Source organism: Camelus dromedarius, chromosome 34, assembly GCF_036321535.1.
Source record: "Camelus dromedarius isolate mCamDro1 chromosome 34, mCamDro1.pat, whole genome shotgun sequence".
Classification (NCBI taxonomy): domain Eukaryota; kingdom Metazoa; phylum Chordata; class Mammalia; order Artiodactyla; family Camelidae; genus Camelus; species Camelus dromedarius.
Window position 1 is genome coordinate 14,111,878 of NC_087469.1, and position 20,052 is coordinate 14,131,929.

A 20,052-nucleotide genomic window follows, 5' to 3' on the forward strand; every position below is an offset into this window, starting at 1 on the left:
GCTGGTGGTGCATGTCAGTAATGAGCCCGGCGCTAAATATTTCTGGTCGGCTACTTTCCCTGGAGGGTCATGTGAGCCAGAGTGGTATGTGGCCTGCTTTGCAAGTGATTAACATGGTGTAAGCAATCTGCATAGAGAGGAAAACCCTCCGCTGGTATTCCATTATTCTATTAGAGTTTCAGAGCCGGGATTAAGTGGACATGATTTCTTCCTATGGGCCATTAATTTTGTTTTATTGCTGGTCTGATGGCCATTACCCTTTTTTGCCAATGCATTCCCCCATTAGGTTTGTACAATTAACAAAATATGTGCTGTTAGGGCTTTGATAGGAACAGTGGGCTGGAAATCAAGGGAGGGGGTGCAGGCTGCACTGAGTTGGGGGTGGGGAGTGGCTGGACCCAGGGGTTGGGACTCCTTGGCACCTGCCGGTCATTCCTGGAAACTGCCCTAAGACCTTCGCCAGCTCTCCCCCGGCTAGGAGTGGAGGGGCTGCTTGCCGGGGAGAGGGAGGGACTCTGGGTGGGCCTGCCTAGCTGGGAACAGTGTAGCTGCGAACGTAATGAGCTACCTCCGTTCTGTCATCTTGAACCTGAAACTCCTCAGCAGGCAGCGTGGTCCACCATCCAGGTACCAGTTCTGGCCGGAGCGGCGACACCCGCCCTCTCTGTGCCAGGCAAACAGGAGCACTCGTGCCTGGTGAAAGGGGGCGACTGATACTCAGCGTCATCCAATGCTTGGCCCGTGGAAACGCAGGGTGGGCGTTGTTAGGTCATCCCACTTTGGGAGAAAACTCAGCAATCTGGATTTTCAAATGTGAAATGTCCCACTTTTTAGATATTGGCAAAATTTACAAACACAGGCCAGGCCAGCGGCCACCTGGGGGCTGCCGGGGGGAACTCTGCCAGGCAGTGAGGAGTCATTGGAGGGTTTTAAAGAGGAATAGACATGATGAAATTTGTGTTTTAGGAGGATCCCAGGCTTGGGGAGGGGATGGATGGGCCAAAATGGGGGCAAGGCTGGAGGCCAGGAGACCAGTTAGGGGCCCAGGACGGAGAAAGAAGCCTGAGGCAGGTTGTGATGATGGACCGGGGAGAGGAGAGGTGATGTTCCTGACGGAGAATCGGCACGTCTTGGGTCTTGGTGTTTCTGCACTTCCAAGGATGTCTGCAGGGCTGGGGGTTTGGTCATGAGTGTCTGCGGTTCCTTCTTCCAAGTAGGAAGGTGGGAGCAGCCCACCAGTGCCAGCGCTCCTTCCAGGGTCTCATTCACATACCTGTACTCACAGGTACAGGCCCCAGCTGAGGGTCTTGGGCCTGGGTGTGGCCTGTGCAGTGTGACCGAGGGACCTTTTCCAGGTCCTCTGCTACTGGGTGCACAGCACTGCTCATGGCCCAGGGGGCTGTGGACAGTGGGGAACTGGCATCAGTCTCACCAGGCTTAGAGGAGGCCTGAGCAGAGCAGCACCCTCAGTGCTGGGCAGGAATTTTTCTTAGCACCAAGCATTTAGTGCCAGGTAATTATATCAGTATTCAATTACCCAGTTATTGTGTAATTTAGAGCCTGGTGGTCAGGCCTGCGATGCTGTAACTGACAGCCTCATTCGACTAACGTGAACAACTGGAAGCTATTGTCAAGGGCGAGGTGGGCAGAGGTGGAGAAGAGAGGGGACCCTGGCCATGGAGTGGGACCAGGGCCCTGCAGGCGTTTTCTCCCAGGATGGTCTATTCAAGTTTTGTTTCTCTTGTCAGGGTTTTGCTCATATGCCTACAGAGGGCTTCTCAGAGAAGGGGAGTCCAGAGAAACCCTTGGTACCCAAGAACATGTTGCCATGATTTGTCCTCATCCTAAAGGTCTGGCTGCGGCAGGAGCAGAAAAGCTTGTCAAGGGCAGTGGGATGAATGCAGGTTCTCAGCCGTCTTGACTGGCCTCTCCTTTTCCATTCAGCAGGCTGCCAGCCCTGACCTCATAACACTGAAAGGCAGCAACAGTAGCCCCGTTTGTCATTATGAGTATGTTCCCGGCAGCACACAGAATGCTGTAGGTGCAGCATCTCACTGAAAGGTGATCCCTCTTTTAAAGGCGAGAGAACTGAGGTTTGTAGAGGTTACGATTAGGTACGTGGCGGACCCAGGCTTAAACCCAGAACTGCCTGGCTCCCGCATGGACACTCTTAACTACGATCACATACTGAACTACTTTAGCACTGGGGACTTAGGTCCACCCTGGGGAGTGAGTCGGGGCAGCCTCAGAGAAGTATGGGTTCCAGATGGAATTTTGCTTTCAGGATTATGTAGTCTTAACACGATCATTTTGCAGAGGGGAAAGCTGAGGCAGACAGTGGTTAAAGTTCCTTGTTCAAGATCACACAGTAAGTTAATGATGGAGTCGGAGTGTGAACTCATGACACCCTTGGTCTCGTGCCCTCTATGTTAGACCTACGGCCTTGCTAAGCCCTAAGCTTATCTTGGTCCGTCCTTCCAGCTTACCGGGGCATGGCTTGTGGGAGTTTGCTCAGCTCTGTTGGGCATGCAGAGTCAAGTTCTTGTGTGCTTCCTCCCACGGGAAGCTTTCTTCTCTCCTTCTCCCCTCCTCTTCCAAACAAACAGGAGAATTCCTCATTTATCATTCCATACATTTCCTCATATTTATAAATGTGAATGGTCAATCCCATTTATGACTCAAGTTTATCTTCATGATGAGCAGGACAGGCCTGAGTTTAAATTCTGGTTGCACTACTGCAGGGCTGCTTGTCTGAGGGCCTTGGACATGATCACTTGCCCTCCAGGACTGCAGGCTACTGGCTTTGGAAGGCCCTAAAATACCATGCACCTGGCTGGTTCCCAGCAGGCGTCCCCAGGTCGGTGCCAGTCAGGAAGACTTCTCCACTGGTGCACAAGGAGTGAAGAACAAGGACAATGTGGAGAGGTTGCATGTGCATGTATGTGTGCATACATGTGTGTATATGTGTGTGAGAGAGATGGACAGATGGAGACACAGAGAGAGAGAGAGAGACAGAAAGACAGAGAGAGGAGACAGAGATTGGCGGGGGTGAGGGGATGCTTTTCATGATGTGTCTTCATTCAGTTCAAAGAGTTCAAAGGGTGGCCCTTTTTGCTTTCCTTACTTTTGGGGGTTGAATTACTTTCTGAAACGATGGTGAAAGAAGACACCATTAATGTTTTATCAGTGTATATGTTTGTCAGCCCTCCCAGTTTCCCAATTTTTTTTTTTTTTAACATTTTGTGGATTGGTGAAGCCAAACCTGGGAGACCAGGCTCAGGGCATCTTCTCACCCAGTACTGGTGAGTGTTGAGAGCTCATTACCTTCCAAGGAAGGCCAGCTCACTTTGGGATGGTTCTTATTACCAGAGAAGTCTTTCGTATATTGAGCTGACGGCTGGCTCCCTCGGATACCTATCATTTAGCCCTAATTCTACCGGGCGGAGCAACACAGCCCCTCTTTCACATAGTTTCTTCAAGTATTTGGAGGACCACCGTGTGGGAGAGAGATTGTTGCTTTAGTCAGTAGAACTAGGAGCAATGAGTAGTACTAAAGAGGGACAAATGAAGGTGTATCTCTAGTTTCTTTTCCCATATCTTCTACTTCACAACCTCCTAATCATGAAAATGACAACAAAGACAGCTAACATTCAGTGAGTGCATATTTTGGGCAAGGCTCTGTTATAAGCGCTTCACAGTATATGCAACGATTCAACCCTCACAGCCAACCTCAGAGGTAGAAAACCCTTATTAGCCCTATTTTATGGATGAAAAACTGAGACACAGGGAAGTTAAGGAACTTGCCCAGGGTCCCACTGCTGGTAAGTGATGGAAACCTGCACTGTCTGATTCCAGCGCTTGTGCTTTTAACCAGCCCTTTAACCACTAGACATCTTTGCTCACCTCTCTCTTCTACTCATCACTGTCAAAGTTACTAAAATGTGATACCAAAACTGCATCTAAAAGTAATGTGAATTGAGAAGTCCAAAGTGAGGGGACCATTTTCCCCTTGGTTGGCCACTGTCTGGCTATTAAGGCAACCTAAGATCAATGTAATGGGCTTGACAGCCACACCATACCCCAGGCTCTACCTAAGCATGCATTTAACTCAAATAACCCATGCCTTAACCCATAACCCATAACTCAATCTGTGATTTTGTAGTTGATTTTTGAATGTAAGAGTATATATATTCTCGTCAAACCTTTTTCTACAATTCTGTAAGAAAATTAAAAGACATTTTCATGTGGCATAGTAAGTCGATGGTTTAGAGTGATGGGATTGTGAGCAATTTTTTTAATTTTCAAATTTATTTCACTTATTGTGCAAGAAATAAAAACTGGTGGAAGAAAAAACTGACTTTTAAGTTTTGGCCTATCCTTTTAGCTTGTTCAAAGCTGTATAACATCCTTGAACCCATCTCCCAGCAGAGCGGCTGTCCTTCCGAGCTTAGCAGCATGTGCAAATGGAAGGGCCACCACATCTTCTTCCAAGTTGCTGTGTCTCAACAGACAGTCCCAGAGGGCAGGGTAGATACCACCTCCATGCAGTCCAACCAAGAAACGTCCTGTACTGAGTTCATGTATGCTCAGCAGCAATGTGTCAACAGTTCAGAAGATTACAAGTTGGAGCCCCTTGTCAGGGGCTGGTTCTGAAGTGCTGCTTGTGGACACTGATTAGAATGAAAAGGATCCACCACTGAACATTTCAACAGACATTTGCTGAGAACCTGACACATGCTTGGCGTTCTGCTAGGATCTGGGTCTATAAAGACGCATAAGATGCTGTCCTTGTCCTCAACACCTTGCCACGGGTGTTCTGGTCTTGTCTCTGATGTACTTCTGTGAGTCACCAGTCTTGGTCCTGGAGAGGTTAGTAGACAGTCCCAGAGGAAGTGGCTCATCCTGGGGGACATCATCATGAACAAGAGGGACATCTTTCCATGAGCAAATTGCCCTACACCCTCTGCCTGAATCTTCTCTCTAAAATTCCACCTCTTCCAGGAAGCCTCTCTGTTTCATTTAATTAAAAGGAAAATACTAAGGGGAGGTGGCAGGGCAGGGAGGCACCTCATCTTCACAGCCTTTCTTTGTTGCAAAACCTTCAGTGGCTCCAGGAGCTCACAGCCCAAGCCTGGTCTCTGCCTGATGCTCAGAACCCCGGTGCTGTGGCCCCACCCAGCTTACTCAGCGTTAGTACCTCCCCTAGTCTCTCAGGCGGACCAGCCTCTGCTTTGTCCCTGGGCCACATGCTTTCCCCACCTCTTCCTCGCTCAGATTGCTCCCCTTTCTTGGAACGCCTTCTCTCTTCCTTTCACTAAATCTTGCCTGACCAGTCCTCCAAGACCCCTGAAAACTTCCTGGAGGGCTCCAGCTCCTGCCGACCTGGTTTCTCTGTGGAGAGAGAGGGAGAGGCTCTAGCACACAGCACAGCACTACTTCATGTATTTGCTTGTCTTATCAGATGATGTTTCATACGGATATTCTTATTTTGCAATGACGTGGCCGCACTTTTACAGCAGGACCCAGGTGTTTTTCTCCTGCGGCGCCCAGCAGGTGTGGATCATGGAGGAGACACCGGATACATACGTGCTGGGTTTTTCTTGTTGTAGTTGTTGCTTTACCCAGAAAGAGAGTGAAAAGCAGTCATGTTTTTTTGATCTTCCCAGTCACGCCCTCATCATTCCCCACTCACATCTTCCTTCCAGCCCAGCGGGACTCTTCCTTCACTTTTGCTTGAAAGTTTCCTCCTCCATCAGGACTTTCCATAATCCTGCCGTAAACAAGAGCATTGGCGTTGTTGTTTGCTTGTTTTGGCAGCTCCTCTGTATAGATGGCAGACTTCCCTGGGGGCTTCTCAGCCCTGTCCCCCTGCACAGGGTATGGCGTCAGACACAAGGCATCCGTAAATGATCACTGCCTTGGTCAGCTCAGGGCTCTCCCCAGCCATTAGCCTCTCTTTCTCTGGGATTCCTATAGGGGAGGAGATGAAACTCACAAGAAATTGAGGCACCAGCAGGGAAGGAGGGGGTGACCGTGTCTTTCTGTCCCAGTTAGTTCTCTAAACAATCATCATTTTGTACCCGGAGCCCCCTGCTCAGGAAGCTTCTCCACTCAGCTGTGGGCGCTGGGCCGCCTACCCTGGCTGTGCTTCTGAGCCAGACCCCCACCCTGCCTTGGCTCTCACCCCCAGCAGACTCAGACAGTCCATAAAGGTATTTTCTTTCATCGACAGGTTGAAGTCTGGAGCAGGACTCTGAGCTCTCTGTCCTCCATGCCGCTCACCAGAATAGCTACTGTGAACTGTAAGTAACTTTGTTTGGCATTTTCCATGTTGACACAATAAGGTGATGGGTTAAAGACCAGCCCTGAACCTGATCTTTCACAGCCACGCATTGTGCAAGAGAAGCACTCTACAACGAGCTGGTTGGAATGCAAAATACAGTGGCCCTCTAATTAGATGAGGTCTGAGTGTGACAAAGGAGCCCTGTAACATGACATCCTCTTTAATTAGATGGTATTGATTGTGCATTAAGGTGGACTGGATGTGTTATGTATGTCACGAGTGTTGAAGAGGGGAGCTCTTGAGCTTGCAAGGCCAACCCAGACCCCAGCCGCGGTGGTCTGCGGGTTAAGCTTGGGAGGCCATAAGAGGAGGAACCGGGCCAAGTTCGTAGCTCGCGTTGCTTTTGCGTCCGGCTGTTTCTAGGGGGGCGGGAGGGCGGGAAAGGAACTGAGGCTTCCCTCCATCAGCGCAGTGACCGCTCCACCTTAGACTGTACTTGCTCAGAACATCGGCTCTCCCACTCGGCACAGGTCTCCCCTCCTGGAGGACCAGTCGGCTTGGTGGGACCTTCTCTGGTAACTCCAGCTAGAAGGGATTTCTCCCTTTTCCGAGAGTCTCTGCCTCCCACGCTGGGCAGCCCTCTGCCTGTACTCTGCTGTGCGGGGTTGTGAGCTCCCGCAGGCGTGTCAGGGGTCCCCTGGTCCTCCGTCCTCTCTGCTCCCTCCACCTAGTCGCTGGTAAGGCCATGTCAGCTAGAAGCCGCTCGCCTTGAGCTGCAAAGCTCCCCACCCTGCTTCGGGGGCTCCTGGGGGCTGAGCGGCTGCAACTTTGATAGTACATTGGCTCCCAACCAGTCCATGGAATTATAAATGATTAACCGTTATCAGCGCACATCTTCACCTCTGTGTAAAAATAGATTGACTGTAATGAGTATTTGAATAAATCATAAGAATGGCCGCCCTGCGATCGTCTAACATCCTGCCGATGGCTGCCCGGTGAGTGAGCAGGGCGCCGGCCCTCCGCCTAATGGCCTGCAAGTCGGTGCTGGTGCCTCCGTGATTGACGGGCGCGGCTCCCAGGGCACCCCCTCTCCAGCCCGGCTTGGAGTGGTTGGATCCCGGGGCCTGGGGCGGGGAAGGGTGCCTCCCTCCATCCTGTTCCAGGAAAGCCTACCTAGGAGATGGGGCCGGGCGGGGGTGGGGGGTGAGGAGCCAGAGCAGGAAGATAATGACCTTTGTGAGAATCGATGTCTCCTCGCACCGGAGGTTAGAGGGACCTCATAAGTCAAGTCAAGTATGAGAGGAGCAAGCTAAGCGTGAACCTTAATGAGAGTGGCGAGTGTAGGGGAAATAGGTCTGTACGTACCCTCCCTGTCCCCGCGGGCAGCGGGCGCCTGGCACAGGGCCACTCCCACCCAGGGGAGCGCCCTCTCGGGGACACTCTGGGACCCATACAGAGGAAGGAGAAGGAGTGGGGGTCTTCAGGTCCCAGGACTCTGAAATGGAAAGACTCAAAGGACATTTCAGGGCATGTTTTTTGCTAAGGAGGAGCCTGCCTTTTGGAGGCAGCGAAGAAGATGAGGATGAGGGAGGGCAGGCTCCGAGGGATGGGGACCCACTGAGCAGGGAACAGTCTGAAAGTCTGAAGTGAGGGTTGGATTTGAGAGGGAAACAGCCAACCGTCTAATTTAATTTGAGTGGTGTTCAGTTATTACAGCTGTGTAACAAACCACCCTGAAACTTAGCGACTTACAATATTCATCATGCTCATTTATTCTGTGAGCCAGGAGTTCAAAGAGGGCACAGCGGGGAGATTGTCCCCCATCCACAGGTCTGGGGTCTCCACCAGGGCAGAAGCTGGGTGCTAGAATCATCTGAAGGTTCATTCGCTTATAACTCTGGGGTTTGAGACCAGCTGTTGACTGAGACATTAGCTGGGGCTGTCCACCAGACCCATGAGCCCTCTCCATGTGACCTGGACATCCTAACAGCGTGGCTGGAAGCCGAGAGGGGGCGTCCCGAGAGGGAACAGGATCCAGGCGGGGGCTGTACCACCCAAGCCCAGCAGTGTTACTTCCACCACATTCCCCTGGTTGGGGAGGTACAGAGGCCTCGGTTGTAAGAAGGGAGCATGGACACCACCCAACCACATCTCAAAGGAGGAGGATCCCAGCACATTAAGAGAAGAGCATGAGGGATGAAGGATACACTGTTGCCACCATCTTTGGAGAGTAACATCTACCACCACTAGTGTTGGTCAAGTCGGGCACAGACAGCCTCATCTATTCCAGAGTTAGGCTAAAGAAACCTCTTCCTTCAAGAATCACCCTGTCCCTTAACTCACACAATATGTGGGCTTAAGTTACCCAGAGGCCAGAGCAGGATTCCCGGAGTACATGCTGGTGTTAGGAGGTCCTACAATTGGTAGAAACCTCTACCTTATAGTCCATCTCAGCAAGAGTGGATCCAGCTTGCCACCCTTAGCTTGAGGTGCCAGGTCTGGAGAGGGTCTTAGATCTGCGACAAGGACTCCACAAGCCTTGAGCCCTTCATTCCCATCCATAGCTCCCACATCCCTGGCTCCATGGCCTTCCAAGCTGGAGGAGGCTTCAGCCAAAGATCAGGACAGAAGAGGCTATCGGGACTATGCAGGCCCTGGGGAGGTCCAGGCAGCCCTTCCTCCCTGATGCCCACGTCCTTTCCTCGCCTTCCTTCCCTCTGCCCCACACTATAACCCACAGGAGGCAGTGCCCTTGAGGACCTGTATCCCTTTCCTTTGCCATTTTTCTGACCTGGATGCAGCTAAATTTTGGAAGAGAATTTGAGTACCCTGGATGCTTTGTTGTGACTTAAGGGGTTGGAGACAAAGCTCAGGTGACCGAAGGGTGGCAGCAGGACCAGTTCATTGTCCCAAGGGGCCAAGATATGAAAATGGCTAATGGCTAAAGGAGGGGGCAGGGAAGAGAGGGGTAAGGGGCTTGGTCTTGATGAAAAGGGCTTGGAATTTGGAGGGAGAGTCTTGGAATCTAAGTCAGCTTAATACCAACGTTAATAACCAATGTTTATTGCATGCTGGACACTCTGCTAAGCACGTGATGTGCATTTTTCTCATTGAAACCCTTACACTGCTCTATGAGACACAGTTGTTGTCTCGGTATTAGATACAGAATGGGGGCAGAGGCTCAGAGAACAAGAGAGGTACCTTAGTTAGTGACAGAGTAAGTTAGTCACAGACCTGAAATTGAACTTAGAACTCTCCATTCCAGAGACTTCATCACTTCGTTGTGTGGTTCCAAGAAACTCAGTTTACTCTCCTGTAAAAGGGGAAGTTTGATGCCATCACTTCCAATATCACCCTCAGTTCTAAGATTCTGAATGTGCAGAAAAGATTCTGGGAGCTGGCTTAGACAAACCTACAGTGGAGGTCGACTTTGTGGAAATGGGTCTGTGTGAAAGCATGGAATGATTTCCTGTTCTCGCCTTTCCCCTTTTGTGAAACATAGGTCAGGAAACTAATGTTTAATTTGGGCAGGTGAAGGAAACAGATAAAAACATAAATGATCATTTGTATTTTCAAGGCTTCAACTTGTGGGGAAAAACACGAGGCTTGACGTCCAAAGCGTGGGTTTGGGTCTCAGCCCCGTGACTTGGAGCCTTTGTGCTGTGATTCTGGACATGTCTCTTTGGTCTTCGGATTCTCATCTGTAGGATGGAAATGGGTTTGTACACCGTTCCCAGGACGGCTGTGGGGCTCAGTGAAATCCAGCATGTGAAAGCTGGCACACAACAGGTGCTGGATAATGGTCCAGCCGTCCACTCACCCAGGAAATAAGCAAAAAGCAGAGTTGGAAAGAAAGATTGTTCCTCTCCACTGCTCCTGGAGGAGATGGTCAAGCGTCTTTCCTTTAACTGTACTCTCCATAAAAGTTCACTCATAAACTATTGATATTTTAATAATACACATTAGCATCTTGCCCTTTGACAAATGAATATTGAATGAGCAATAAAGAGGCAAAAGAGTAACCAGGTACGTGGCTGCAGGGAAGCTGGAATCACGAGTAGCTGTCAGAGGGACTGCCCCTTCTCTGGGACCTTGTGGCTCCCCTCTCTCTCCAGTGACCCCTAGGAAACAGCTCTAAAAAGGAGCTCAGACTCTGGCCCAGCCCAGCCCAGTCTGAGCAGGATTTTGTTTTCTTTCGCTTGGCTGGAGGGGACTTGGGAGAAGACAGAAAAGGTCATTAAAGTGGTGCTGAGGGCTTAGAATTCCACTCTCGTGTGAAATACCTGGCATCTCCCCACTGCATTTGCCGAAGGTGCGCGCTTCTTCTTCACATACTCTCTCCTGCCCCGTCAATTAAAAGTCTGCAGACAGACAGTGTCTGTCTGAATGCCCACAAGAAATCAGGCAACAAGCTTAGAAATAAGTCAGACTAGTTCCTCCCTTCTCTGTCCTCTCTCCACCGGGTCTTCATGGGTGCCTGTGCTTGGGGTGTGTGTTAAGGTTTATAAGACAGAATTTCCTGCCTTTTGCAGCTCCTGCTCCAGCCCCGCGGCCGCAGCCTCCAGTTTGTCGTGGCCTCCATCTGGGCTGGGAGTCCTTGAGTGTGCAGGGAACAGTGACAGGGGCTCTTCGTTGGTCCGGCTTAATTGGTGTGATTTAATGGCATTTCTGGCGGATTCAGATTTATACGGCTTTCTGAGCTGCAAATCTGCTTTCTAAATGTAGAATTTTTGTGGAGTGGTAAAAAATAATGGCTGTTCTGTGATTCCTGCCTCCCGAGCTAGGAGATTGCAATTTACATTATGCAAATAGACATTATGCAATCAAGGCACTTTAGCAGGAATCTGGCGGCAGAGAGGCCGCTGATGAGATTCGAGGTCTGCAGCCCCAACTGGAGGGGCCCTGGAAGAGCGGCGGCGACGGAGTGGGGAGGGGGTGGGGCAGGCAGGGAGGGGGCAGAGCCTGTTCCGCTGGCCCGAGGAGGCACAGTGGAGCCTGCCCAGAGATGAACGCATCGGGGGCTGCCAAAGCGACTCTCTCAATTAATGGCTTTGTTTAATCATACCCCCTGTCCAGAGGAGTATTGTCTTACGGATAATTTCGTTTGCCTAACGAGATTTTGCTAATTAAATCTCCTTTCAGTTCGTGTGACTGTGCCTGCAGGAGAGGGGCTATTTGGAGTCTTCTCCATAAACCTTTCTGGAGAGGAACTGGGGAGGAGGGACGAGAGGGAGGGGAGAAGAGAAAGGAGGGGAGGGAGAAACCTCCCTGCTGTGAGCAGGACTGGGGACGCTTCCAGCAGGGCTTGGAAACTACAAGGTGTCAGCAGCCCCCTACCTTGCCTCTCTCTCCTGTTCTCTGGAAGTGCAGGTACTCCGAGATCTTTGTCCAGCCTGAGGGTGTCCCCTTTTTTTTCTTCCTCTGGTGGCTCTGTCAGCTCCACCATTATCCTTTCTCAAGTTCTTCCCAGATCCGCAGGAGGTTCTGCAGGGTTTCCAAGCCCTGCTCCCAGCAGCTCTGGCTGTGGGTGGTGGTAGTGGTGACGTGGGAACCCTCCCCTGGCCTTCGCTGTTAGCCAGCCAGCCTGGCTCTTCAGAGAGGAAAAATTGCTCCCCAGTTAGCCATTTCTCCAGGGATAATTGTGTGAATCAAAGAGGAAACCTCATCAAATTCGTGTATCCTGAGAGTCAGCCGGGGTAGCCCCCTGTGTGTGGAGGAGCCCAGCGCTGGGTCTGCAACAGCTGGAGCCTAATTCATGCTGCTGTGAGTTTGTGCCTGTGTCATGCCTGGGCTCCTCCATCCCCAGTTGTTCTTTCCTGTCTGCAGCTTCCTTGGCCTGGCTGACCAGGGGGCTCACAGCTCAGCCCTGCCTACTTTTCCAGTTTTGTTTCCTTCTGCCTTAAAGCTCCCTCCTCCCTGCTTCTTACAGACACTCAGATACCTGGGCACACGCCTGTTCCTGACACCCAGGTGTACCAGGTTGCTCAGTTCCCCCCAGATACTCTGTGTAACTTCACACCTCAGTGCCTTTGCACTGGCTGTTCTGTCTTGAACCTCCTCAGCCTGGATAACCCCTGCTCCTCCTGCAGTACCCAGCATACACATCTCCTCTGTGACTACCACCTACAGGGCTTCCTGCCTTTCCTGAAACACTCCTGTACCCTTTCCTCATCCTGTACGTTCTACAGGACCTCAAACATGGGTATCTATCTATCCAAGATAAGAACTGAATCTTATTCTCCCAGTCCCAGTACCAAGAATCATGCCTGGCCACAACAGCTGCCCTACATGGATGGTTGAATGACAAATGAATGAATGAACCAAGGGGAAGAGAGTGGAGCGGTGGAGAGGTTTTCTCTAGTAAGCTCTCCAAACCCCAGAATGGGCCGTGGTGGTGGAGGGTCAGGAGACTGATTTCTGCGGGGGCTTTGCAGAGTTACTTGCCCTTCCATTATCTTTACTTCCTAGGCAGGAAGCCCTAACTCCCTCTGTGTGTAAGGCCGTGTACGAGGAGGGTCCTGTCACACATTCTTACATGAAATCTGTGAAGTGGTATTGTTTTTGCAGAGGGCACTGAGGCTCGTTTGTCCTCATCAGAGAGCAAGGCAGTGTTTACCTGTAACTGGGCCCACTGGTGGGGCCCTAGTAGGATCTACCTCTAGGTAGGTGACAGTGCCTATGCTTCCCAGTCTTTCCTCCCCATCCATCCATCCATCCATCCACCCACCCATCCATCCATCCCGTCTATCCATCCATCCATCCCATCCATCCATCTTGACCAGAACCTAAGCTGCCCGGGAAGTGTGTCACAGCCTGGGCTCTCCCAGTGCTGGCATGCCCGCGCTGCAGCCTGGGAGGGCCTGTGTGTCTGTGTGTGTGCCGGGGGACAGGCGAAGCTCAGGCCCCACAGGCAGCATCTGGCTGCTGGCTCTGGTCTGTTGCCCAGCTAGCACTGGGGATGTCAAGGGTGAAGGAGTCTGCATTCCATGCTGGGGAGCTTGGGGGTGGTCCAGGAGAAATGGCTCATATCTTCTTGTGTGATAAGGGTGAATGTGGCCTGTGTGTGTACAGGCTGCAGGATGTGTAGGGGCAGTGTTTGAAGAGAGTACTTTGTGTTTTTCCTGGTTCCTGAGTTTCAGTGCTTTGTTTTTGGCTCTGATGTTTTCCTCTTGGTCCAGGTATGTCTGTCAATGTTCTGTCTCTTCATCTAGGCTTGTAATCCTCTTGACATCCCCACTGCGCTATCAGTGCTCTGAGTCTGAAGTGTTTCTTGGTACATAATAGGTGCTCAACAAATACTGAGTGATGCGACGAATGATTGAATGACTGAATGAGTGAACCAGCAGGCACTTTGCTGTCAGGCAGGCTTGAGTTTGAGCCATAGTTCTGTTTGCATAGCTGGGAACTTGGGTTTTCATTTTCTCATCTAGAAAGTAAGAATACTAATCCCATCTATTCTATCTTTCTCAAAGGGTTGGTGGAAGATTATAAGAGACATATGAACGTGCTTTATAAACTATAAAGCACTACGCAAGTATAAGAGATTATTATTATAATGGTTATTACACTTGAAGTGATCGTTGTGTTTGAAAATTAGGGATTCTGTTTTCAGGAATATAAAATCACCCAGGCCTGGTTGGAATGCTGAGACTTACAGAGCAATCAGTATACGAACTGATTCCAGATTGGCCCAACTATGGGAACTCTCAGGGGCTGGGGTGTGGGGACGGGACTGGTGAAAATGGTCAATCTTCATTTGTGCCACCTGCCCCCATATAAATGGTCTCTCCAGGGTCCCTGTGATTGCCCAGCCTTCTATGCCTCATTATCTTTGCAGATGCTGTTCCCTCTGCCAGGTGTGCTTTTCCCCTTTACTCCCCTGATCTTTTGACCTGCTGGTGCCAAGTTGCTGTTCTGTCGCTGGGCTCCCAGGTTACCAAGGGCAACCTTGGACTCATGCCCAAAAGATCAAGTTGGCTGAACTTCCCCAGGCTCCCTAGGCCTAGGGCCCCCAATCCCTCACAGGTGGCTAGCTGGCCATCAGCCAGTTGGGCAGGGAGACCTCAGGCTAAACTGAGTCCTGAGGACAGGGAGGCATGCCTGTGGCTGACCCACCTGGGGAGACAGGTGCTGCCTGCCTCCATCCCCAAGCCTTCCAGATTCTACTTCTTGGTGGAGTCAGCCCCAGCTGGTGGAGAATCTGCTGGAAGCCCTCCCAGGCCTTGTTCCCTTGCCTTCTCCCTGTGTGCAGAGGCATCTTGTCTCTGCCCCTGCGCTGGCCTGTCCCCCACGCCCTCCCACTCCCAGCAACCCTCCTGGAGCCCCAGGCAGCCGCAGCGAAGTGCCGGGGGCTGGGAGGCTTTTCATTACCGAATGCACTGAACCTATTTGTGAGTGTTTTGCAAAGTGTTTAATCCAAGGTGTTCCCTCAATTAAATTAGTGCAAACATCTGTGTCCCACATCCACGTCCATTTGCATTCTGTGCCATTTATTACAGCGGGAAATTGGAAGGCACCTTAGGAATACTTAGGACTGAATTAGGCTAGCTTGGGGTGGGGGTCTGAGGGTGGGCATCTGAGGGGGCCTGTGAGGCTGGTCCACAAGGCGGATCCATCTCCAGGCTGGGACTGGCGGAGGAGCCGCTTTCTGGTGCAGGACCCCTGGTCTTGTGGGGGAGGTTGGGTGAGTTTAATTAATGCCCTTGACCCCCACCTGGGCCCAGGTACCTGTGGAGGCAGGAGGCATTTACTGCTATTGTTTTATAACTTTAAACCCAATTAAAAAGAAAAGTGTATCACATTCAAGTGACCCACCTGGGTCTCTCCCTGGGGTAGCCCTTTCCTGCTGGAAGGTGGGTTTTTCCATCAAGAAACTGCTCAGCCTTGGTGACTGGCTGAGCGTGGGTGGCAGCTCTCTGCATGTACTGTGTGATTCCCAGGACTGTCAGGTACCTTGGGAGTCCTACTATTAAACTAATCTAGGAGGCACTGACGAAGAATAGCTTCGGCAGTGTGACAGGCACTGTGCTCAGTGTATTATCTTTTGTAGCTCTCCCACCAGCCCTCTGAGACAGGCCCTCTAATAATAGAACAGATCAGAGAGCCAGGCTTCATCAGACAGGTTAAGCAACACACTCGTTGTTCCACAGCTACAAAGAGGAGCAGTTGGGGTTTGAACTCAGGTCTGCACAACTGCAGGCTGTGTGCTTCCCGCTGAACTAGGACATCTCTCGTGAATGAAGCCATAGGGATAGGCTTTGAATCAGGAACCTTGCCTCCTCCCCAAATCTCGTGGCCAGCACACCCTGGCCGAGCTGTGCAGAGGCCCTGGTCCTAGCCTGCCTGCACCCATTAGGATAACGAAACCTGGGATTCCCGGGGGCCTGCGATGGTGACTCACTCAGTGGAAGGGATTGCTGGATTTTGTAGGATGGGGCAGGAGGAAAAGGAGATCTGAGGAGTGAAGAAGAGACTCGCGGATGCTCAAGGACTTAGCATTCACCAAATTCCTCCATACTGAGTGGGGAAACTAAGGCTCGAAGGAAGCAACCCCTTGCCTAAGGCCACGGAGGGTTTGGTGGTAGAAGCTGGACTGGAACCCAGGGCTCCCACCTCCTGGGAGGGGAGTGATGTCAGGGCCTGGGGAAGTCCCAGGGGTGCTGTAGGGTGTGTAGGTGCTCTAGATGTGAAGTGTAAATCAAGGCTGGAGCAAGGACCTGGGTGAGAAGGGGATGAAAGGCGGCTGTGGACTCGTCCACTAATGATCCTTCTGCATCACCTTTAACAGAGAATGTTCCCGGTCCTAGAGGGCTGCGGCCCATCTCTGGCCCGGGCCCTGGGGCAGGTCCTCACCAGCTCCTGAGGTTTCACCTAGGGACGTCTGGGGGCGACAGAACCTGGGGAGACTGGAGGGGACCCGTGACCTGGGGCTGTGCACACCTGCTGGTGTCCATCTCGCCTTCCCTTGGCCCATCTGCCCCGTGGCCTGGGCAGCATCTGGAGGAACAGGGTGCAGAGGATTGGAGTTCCAGTCCCTGCTCTCCCACTACCTGCTCCTCCAAGACAGGACCAGGTCTTAGCCTTAGTTCCCCATCTGTTAGAGAGTAATAAAAATCTCGCCTTACAGGATTGCTGGGAAAATTAAAGGGAATCAGAGGTAGGCATGCTTTCCCCTGCTTCTGATGCAGAACACTGTTGCTAGTTTTCCTTTCTTCTCCGTGGCCCTGGTCTACTTTCTCCTCTTGGCCCCTGCGCCTGCCCCTGGATATGGAGGGTGGTGGCTCTGTCTAGACGATGTTGGGTAGCCCACATCTCAGCCCTGCCCCTCCCTCTTCTCTTCCCTCCCTCTCTCATTCGAAGACTTTAATAAATGCATCTCAGCATGTGGCCCTGTCTGGGGCTTTATAAGAATGAATTGCTTATCCAAGCCCTTACTTCCTGGAAATGACAATCTACAATCAACACACATTTATTAAGCACCACTGTGTGTGGTACCCAGCTCTAGGCACAGCAGGGTCAGCCTGAGAGTGACCTCTAGGCTTCATGTGTCCTCCCAGGGCCTGGCAGTTCCTTCTTTCCTTGGATTTGCTAGATCCCAGGGCCATCTGTCGTTACCAGCAGGATTTGGGGTTTCTGCACCCTTTTGTGCCTCTCTGCTTCTGCACATGAGGTCCTCTTTGCCTCAAATGCCCTCTATCCCCCTCATTTACCTGGTTAGAGCTCAGTTTCTCAGTGATGAGTATGTCTGTGACCACATCTCAGCTAGCGTTTATCTTCCTTGAGCTCCCAGTGCACACTGGGCATCTTCTGTGACTGTTTATCACAGCATATTTCAGTTGTCTTTACTAGAGATGCCTTGGTCTCCAAGGGTAAGGAGGATGAAGCGTAGCAGCCTAGAACCAGCACGGGTCCTAGGGGTCATCTGCTTTGCCTCGCCGGCAGGTCAGGTCATGCTCAATTCATCCCTCACCGAGGAGAATGCCCATTACTAGAATGCCTTCCTCTCCCGTTAGCCTTTGGCACTCGATAAATGCTTGTTTAGTTGGACAAGCCACTGGCATGTTTGAAGGGAGGCTGTCATGGCTGCACGCCTCCCCCTCCAGCTCCCAGGGTGTTCAGTCTGAGAGCATGTCCCTGTCCCTTTTATTTGCAATTCTAGTAAGTATTCTCTCTCTTCACCCGGCCTCAGGATATGGGATCTCCAGATGGAGGTGAGGATAGGCAGAGAAGAATGAGCCCTTAATTTACTGCCCCTGAGTCTTTGCCACGGACATTTCCTTTTCCTGCAAAGTCTGCCTTCTCTGCATGGCCAAACCCTGCCCATCCTCCCTGGTCCCACACCACCTCTTCCACGAGTCTTAGATCTGTCAGGGGAAAGTTTCTGTCTCCCAGAGCACCTGGCCTGAATCTCCCAACCCTGACCAGTGTCCACCTGCATCCCAAGTATACGTGTCTGCCCTTCTCCGTGAAGCCGTGTCGGTACGGGGTGTGTGGGTGTTGCTTCTGTAGCCCTCACTCCACCTGGCGTGGCGCCTGGCACATTCTGACTTTATCCTACGTATTTGCCAAATGAACAGGATTACCCCTGGTTTCCCTCAGAGGGAAGTGTTTGGGTTCTCTTCCCATCCTCTGCTTTGACTTTTCTGTCCCATGGTCCTAATGGGCCTGGAAGCACGTTTGTCACCAGTTACTGGAAACTGGACTCTCTGGCCAGCAAGAGAAAACCAGGTGTTGAATTCTCATGGTGTGTTGAGCAGACTGGAATTACTTCTGTATGGCAGGCCTGTCAAGTCCCAGCTCTGATACTCCACAAGTGAAGTCCCCAAAACAGAGTGTGCAAGATGGGCCATTGGAATAAGAGAAAAAAACACTACAACTTTATTTATATGTATTTTTTTAACCTCATCCTGCTGAGATTTCTATTTTTGAGTATGTTCCATAAGACACATCTTATACTGGTAGAGCAGTAGGTCTAACATAAACACCCCTACACAGGCATGTTTTTATATGTACGTACTGAGGGTGTGTTAAACATTTCTTACCTACAGAGTTGTAAACTCATCTGAGGACCATGGACTTGGGCCCCTGGCCTACTGTCCAGAAGATGAGTCCAGTGCATATTTGCCCGTATTTGCTGACAAATATCCCATCCCCTAGTGTGGCCTCAGGTCATGCCTAAAGCATTGCAGCCTGAATCTCACTGATGGCGAATTCCTTAGGGACAGTGACTTGGGGACCCTCTTCACCTGTGACTCTCCAGGGCCTGACATGAGGCAGGCACTCAGTAAATTACATGTAATTACATTACATTGAATTATATTTATTTGAATTAATTGAGGCTATCTGAAAATCTTCTAAAGTTTTTAAATTTGACTTCAATTTAATCTTCAGTTGTGCTGCTCGCAGACAGTACACTTGAGGTATTTACAAGGAGCCCACATGCAACAACAAAAATAAGTATATGCCTACTGTGTACCAGGTTCTGAGCTAGGTTCTGAGTGACAAATTTGAGGTTCCTGATCTTCAAGTTTCTTACATTCCTTTTTTTTCAAAAACAACCAAACACGAAATCATAATGTAAACCAGCACTCGCCCCTTCGCTGGGGTTGTTCTGAAACCAGTCCCAGGCCTCACACCATTTCCTCTGCAAATGACGTAGACGGTCTCTAGAGGGGACAGAACCCATCAGCCGATGCAGCTGGACCCCACTGGGCGTGGCCGGGGTCCGGTGCAAGCAGGGAGTGTAGTTCTCCCCCAGGGGAAATAGAATGGGGTCAGGAAGGATTTTGTATAAAGGACGCTTAGGCTGAGTCTCTAAGCTTAACTTCTAGGCCCCCATGTTGAAATTTCAGAAGCTAAGAGGGGGCCCATCAGATAAGGGGTGAACCTGAGGGGAAGACACACAGCAGAAGGAGATGGCCTGACAGAAGACAGACAAAGCACTTACAGAGCTTGACATTCACCTCCCTCGTCTTAAAACCAGAAAGCCGAGGCCTCTTGCCTCTACTTTTGCAGAAGCAGAAAAAGTCAGTGGCAGAATCTGGGCCCTGCCGGCTCCTCCCTGGCCTCCCTCCGCCCCTCTCAGCACGTGGAGGACCCCTGCAGTGCAGGCTGGGCTTGCCTTTTCCACACAGTGGGGTGGCTGTGGCCAGGAATAGCACACTGAGCCCCCAGTGCCTCTGGGCTGCGGGCGCCCCTCCGCCCTCCAACAGCTTCCGGAGGGGCCAGCGGCCTGCGGCCCCGGCATCGTCACGGGCTGCATGTGACTTCTTTCTTCCTGTACAAGTTGAGCACTTGCCACCCTGCTGTCTGTTTTTCCTTGCTAAGGTTCAGTTCTAATTATGTTGATTTTCTTCATCCCACCCCCTCCTGGAAGCTTATTAGGTTGAATATTTTTATTTATTATCATTTCGCCCAACTCCTGCCAGCATTTCCAATTACTCTCCCCGCTTCCTTGTAATTGTCTTTCTGTAATGGCTCTGAAACAATTGCGCTAAATGAGGTGTCTCCTGGAAGATGAGAGTCTCACTTCATTAAAGGCTAATGTATTCTCAGCTCCAGCTCTGTGGGGCTAGCTTGGAAGGAAGACATTTAAACAGCTTCTTTTATTTTATAGGGAGCAACTTTTCAGCGACGAAGATGTCTGTGGGGTATATGTGTATGTGTGTGCGTTGCCTGATTTTAATTTAAAGAAAGTTTATGAAATAGTGTAAGTTTGCCTGTTGATGAAACTCTGTTCTCTGGCAGCCGAGATTTATGCAGGTGGGGTC

The 20,052-nt window shown here is 51.0% G+C and overlaps 1 protein-coding gene across 6 annotated transcripts in view; it reads left to right on the top strand.

Moving 5' to 3' along the window:
* The window catches only part of PKNOX2 (PBX/knotted 1 homeobox 2), a 233,673-nt gene that overhangs the window by 52,455 nt on the left and 161,166 nt on the right, over positions 1-20,052 (top strand). For 5 of the 6 annotated variants that reach the window (XM_064482193.1, XM_010986489.3, XM_064482195.1 and 2 more), the window contains exon 2: positions 6,233-6,302. The exons of the other annotated variant lie outside the window; for it this stretch is intronic. The gene's annotated coding sequence lies outside the window, so the exon portion shown is untranslated. The remainder of the gene's footprint in view (positions 1-6,232; positions 6,303-20,052) is intronic. 6 annotated transcript variants of the gene reach the window in all.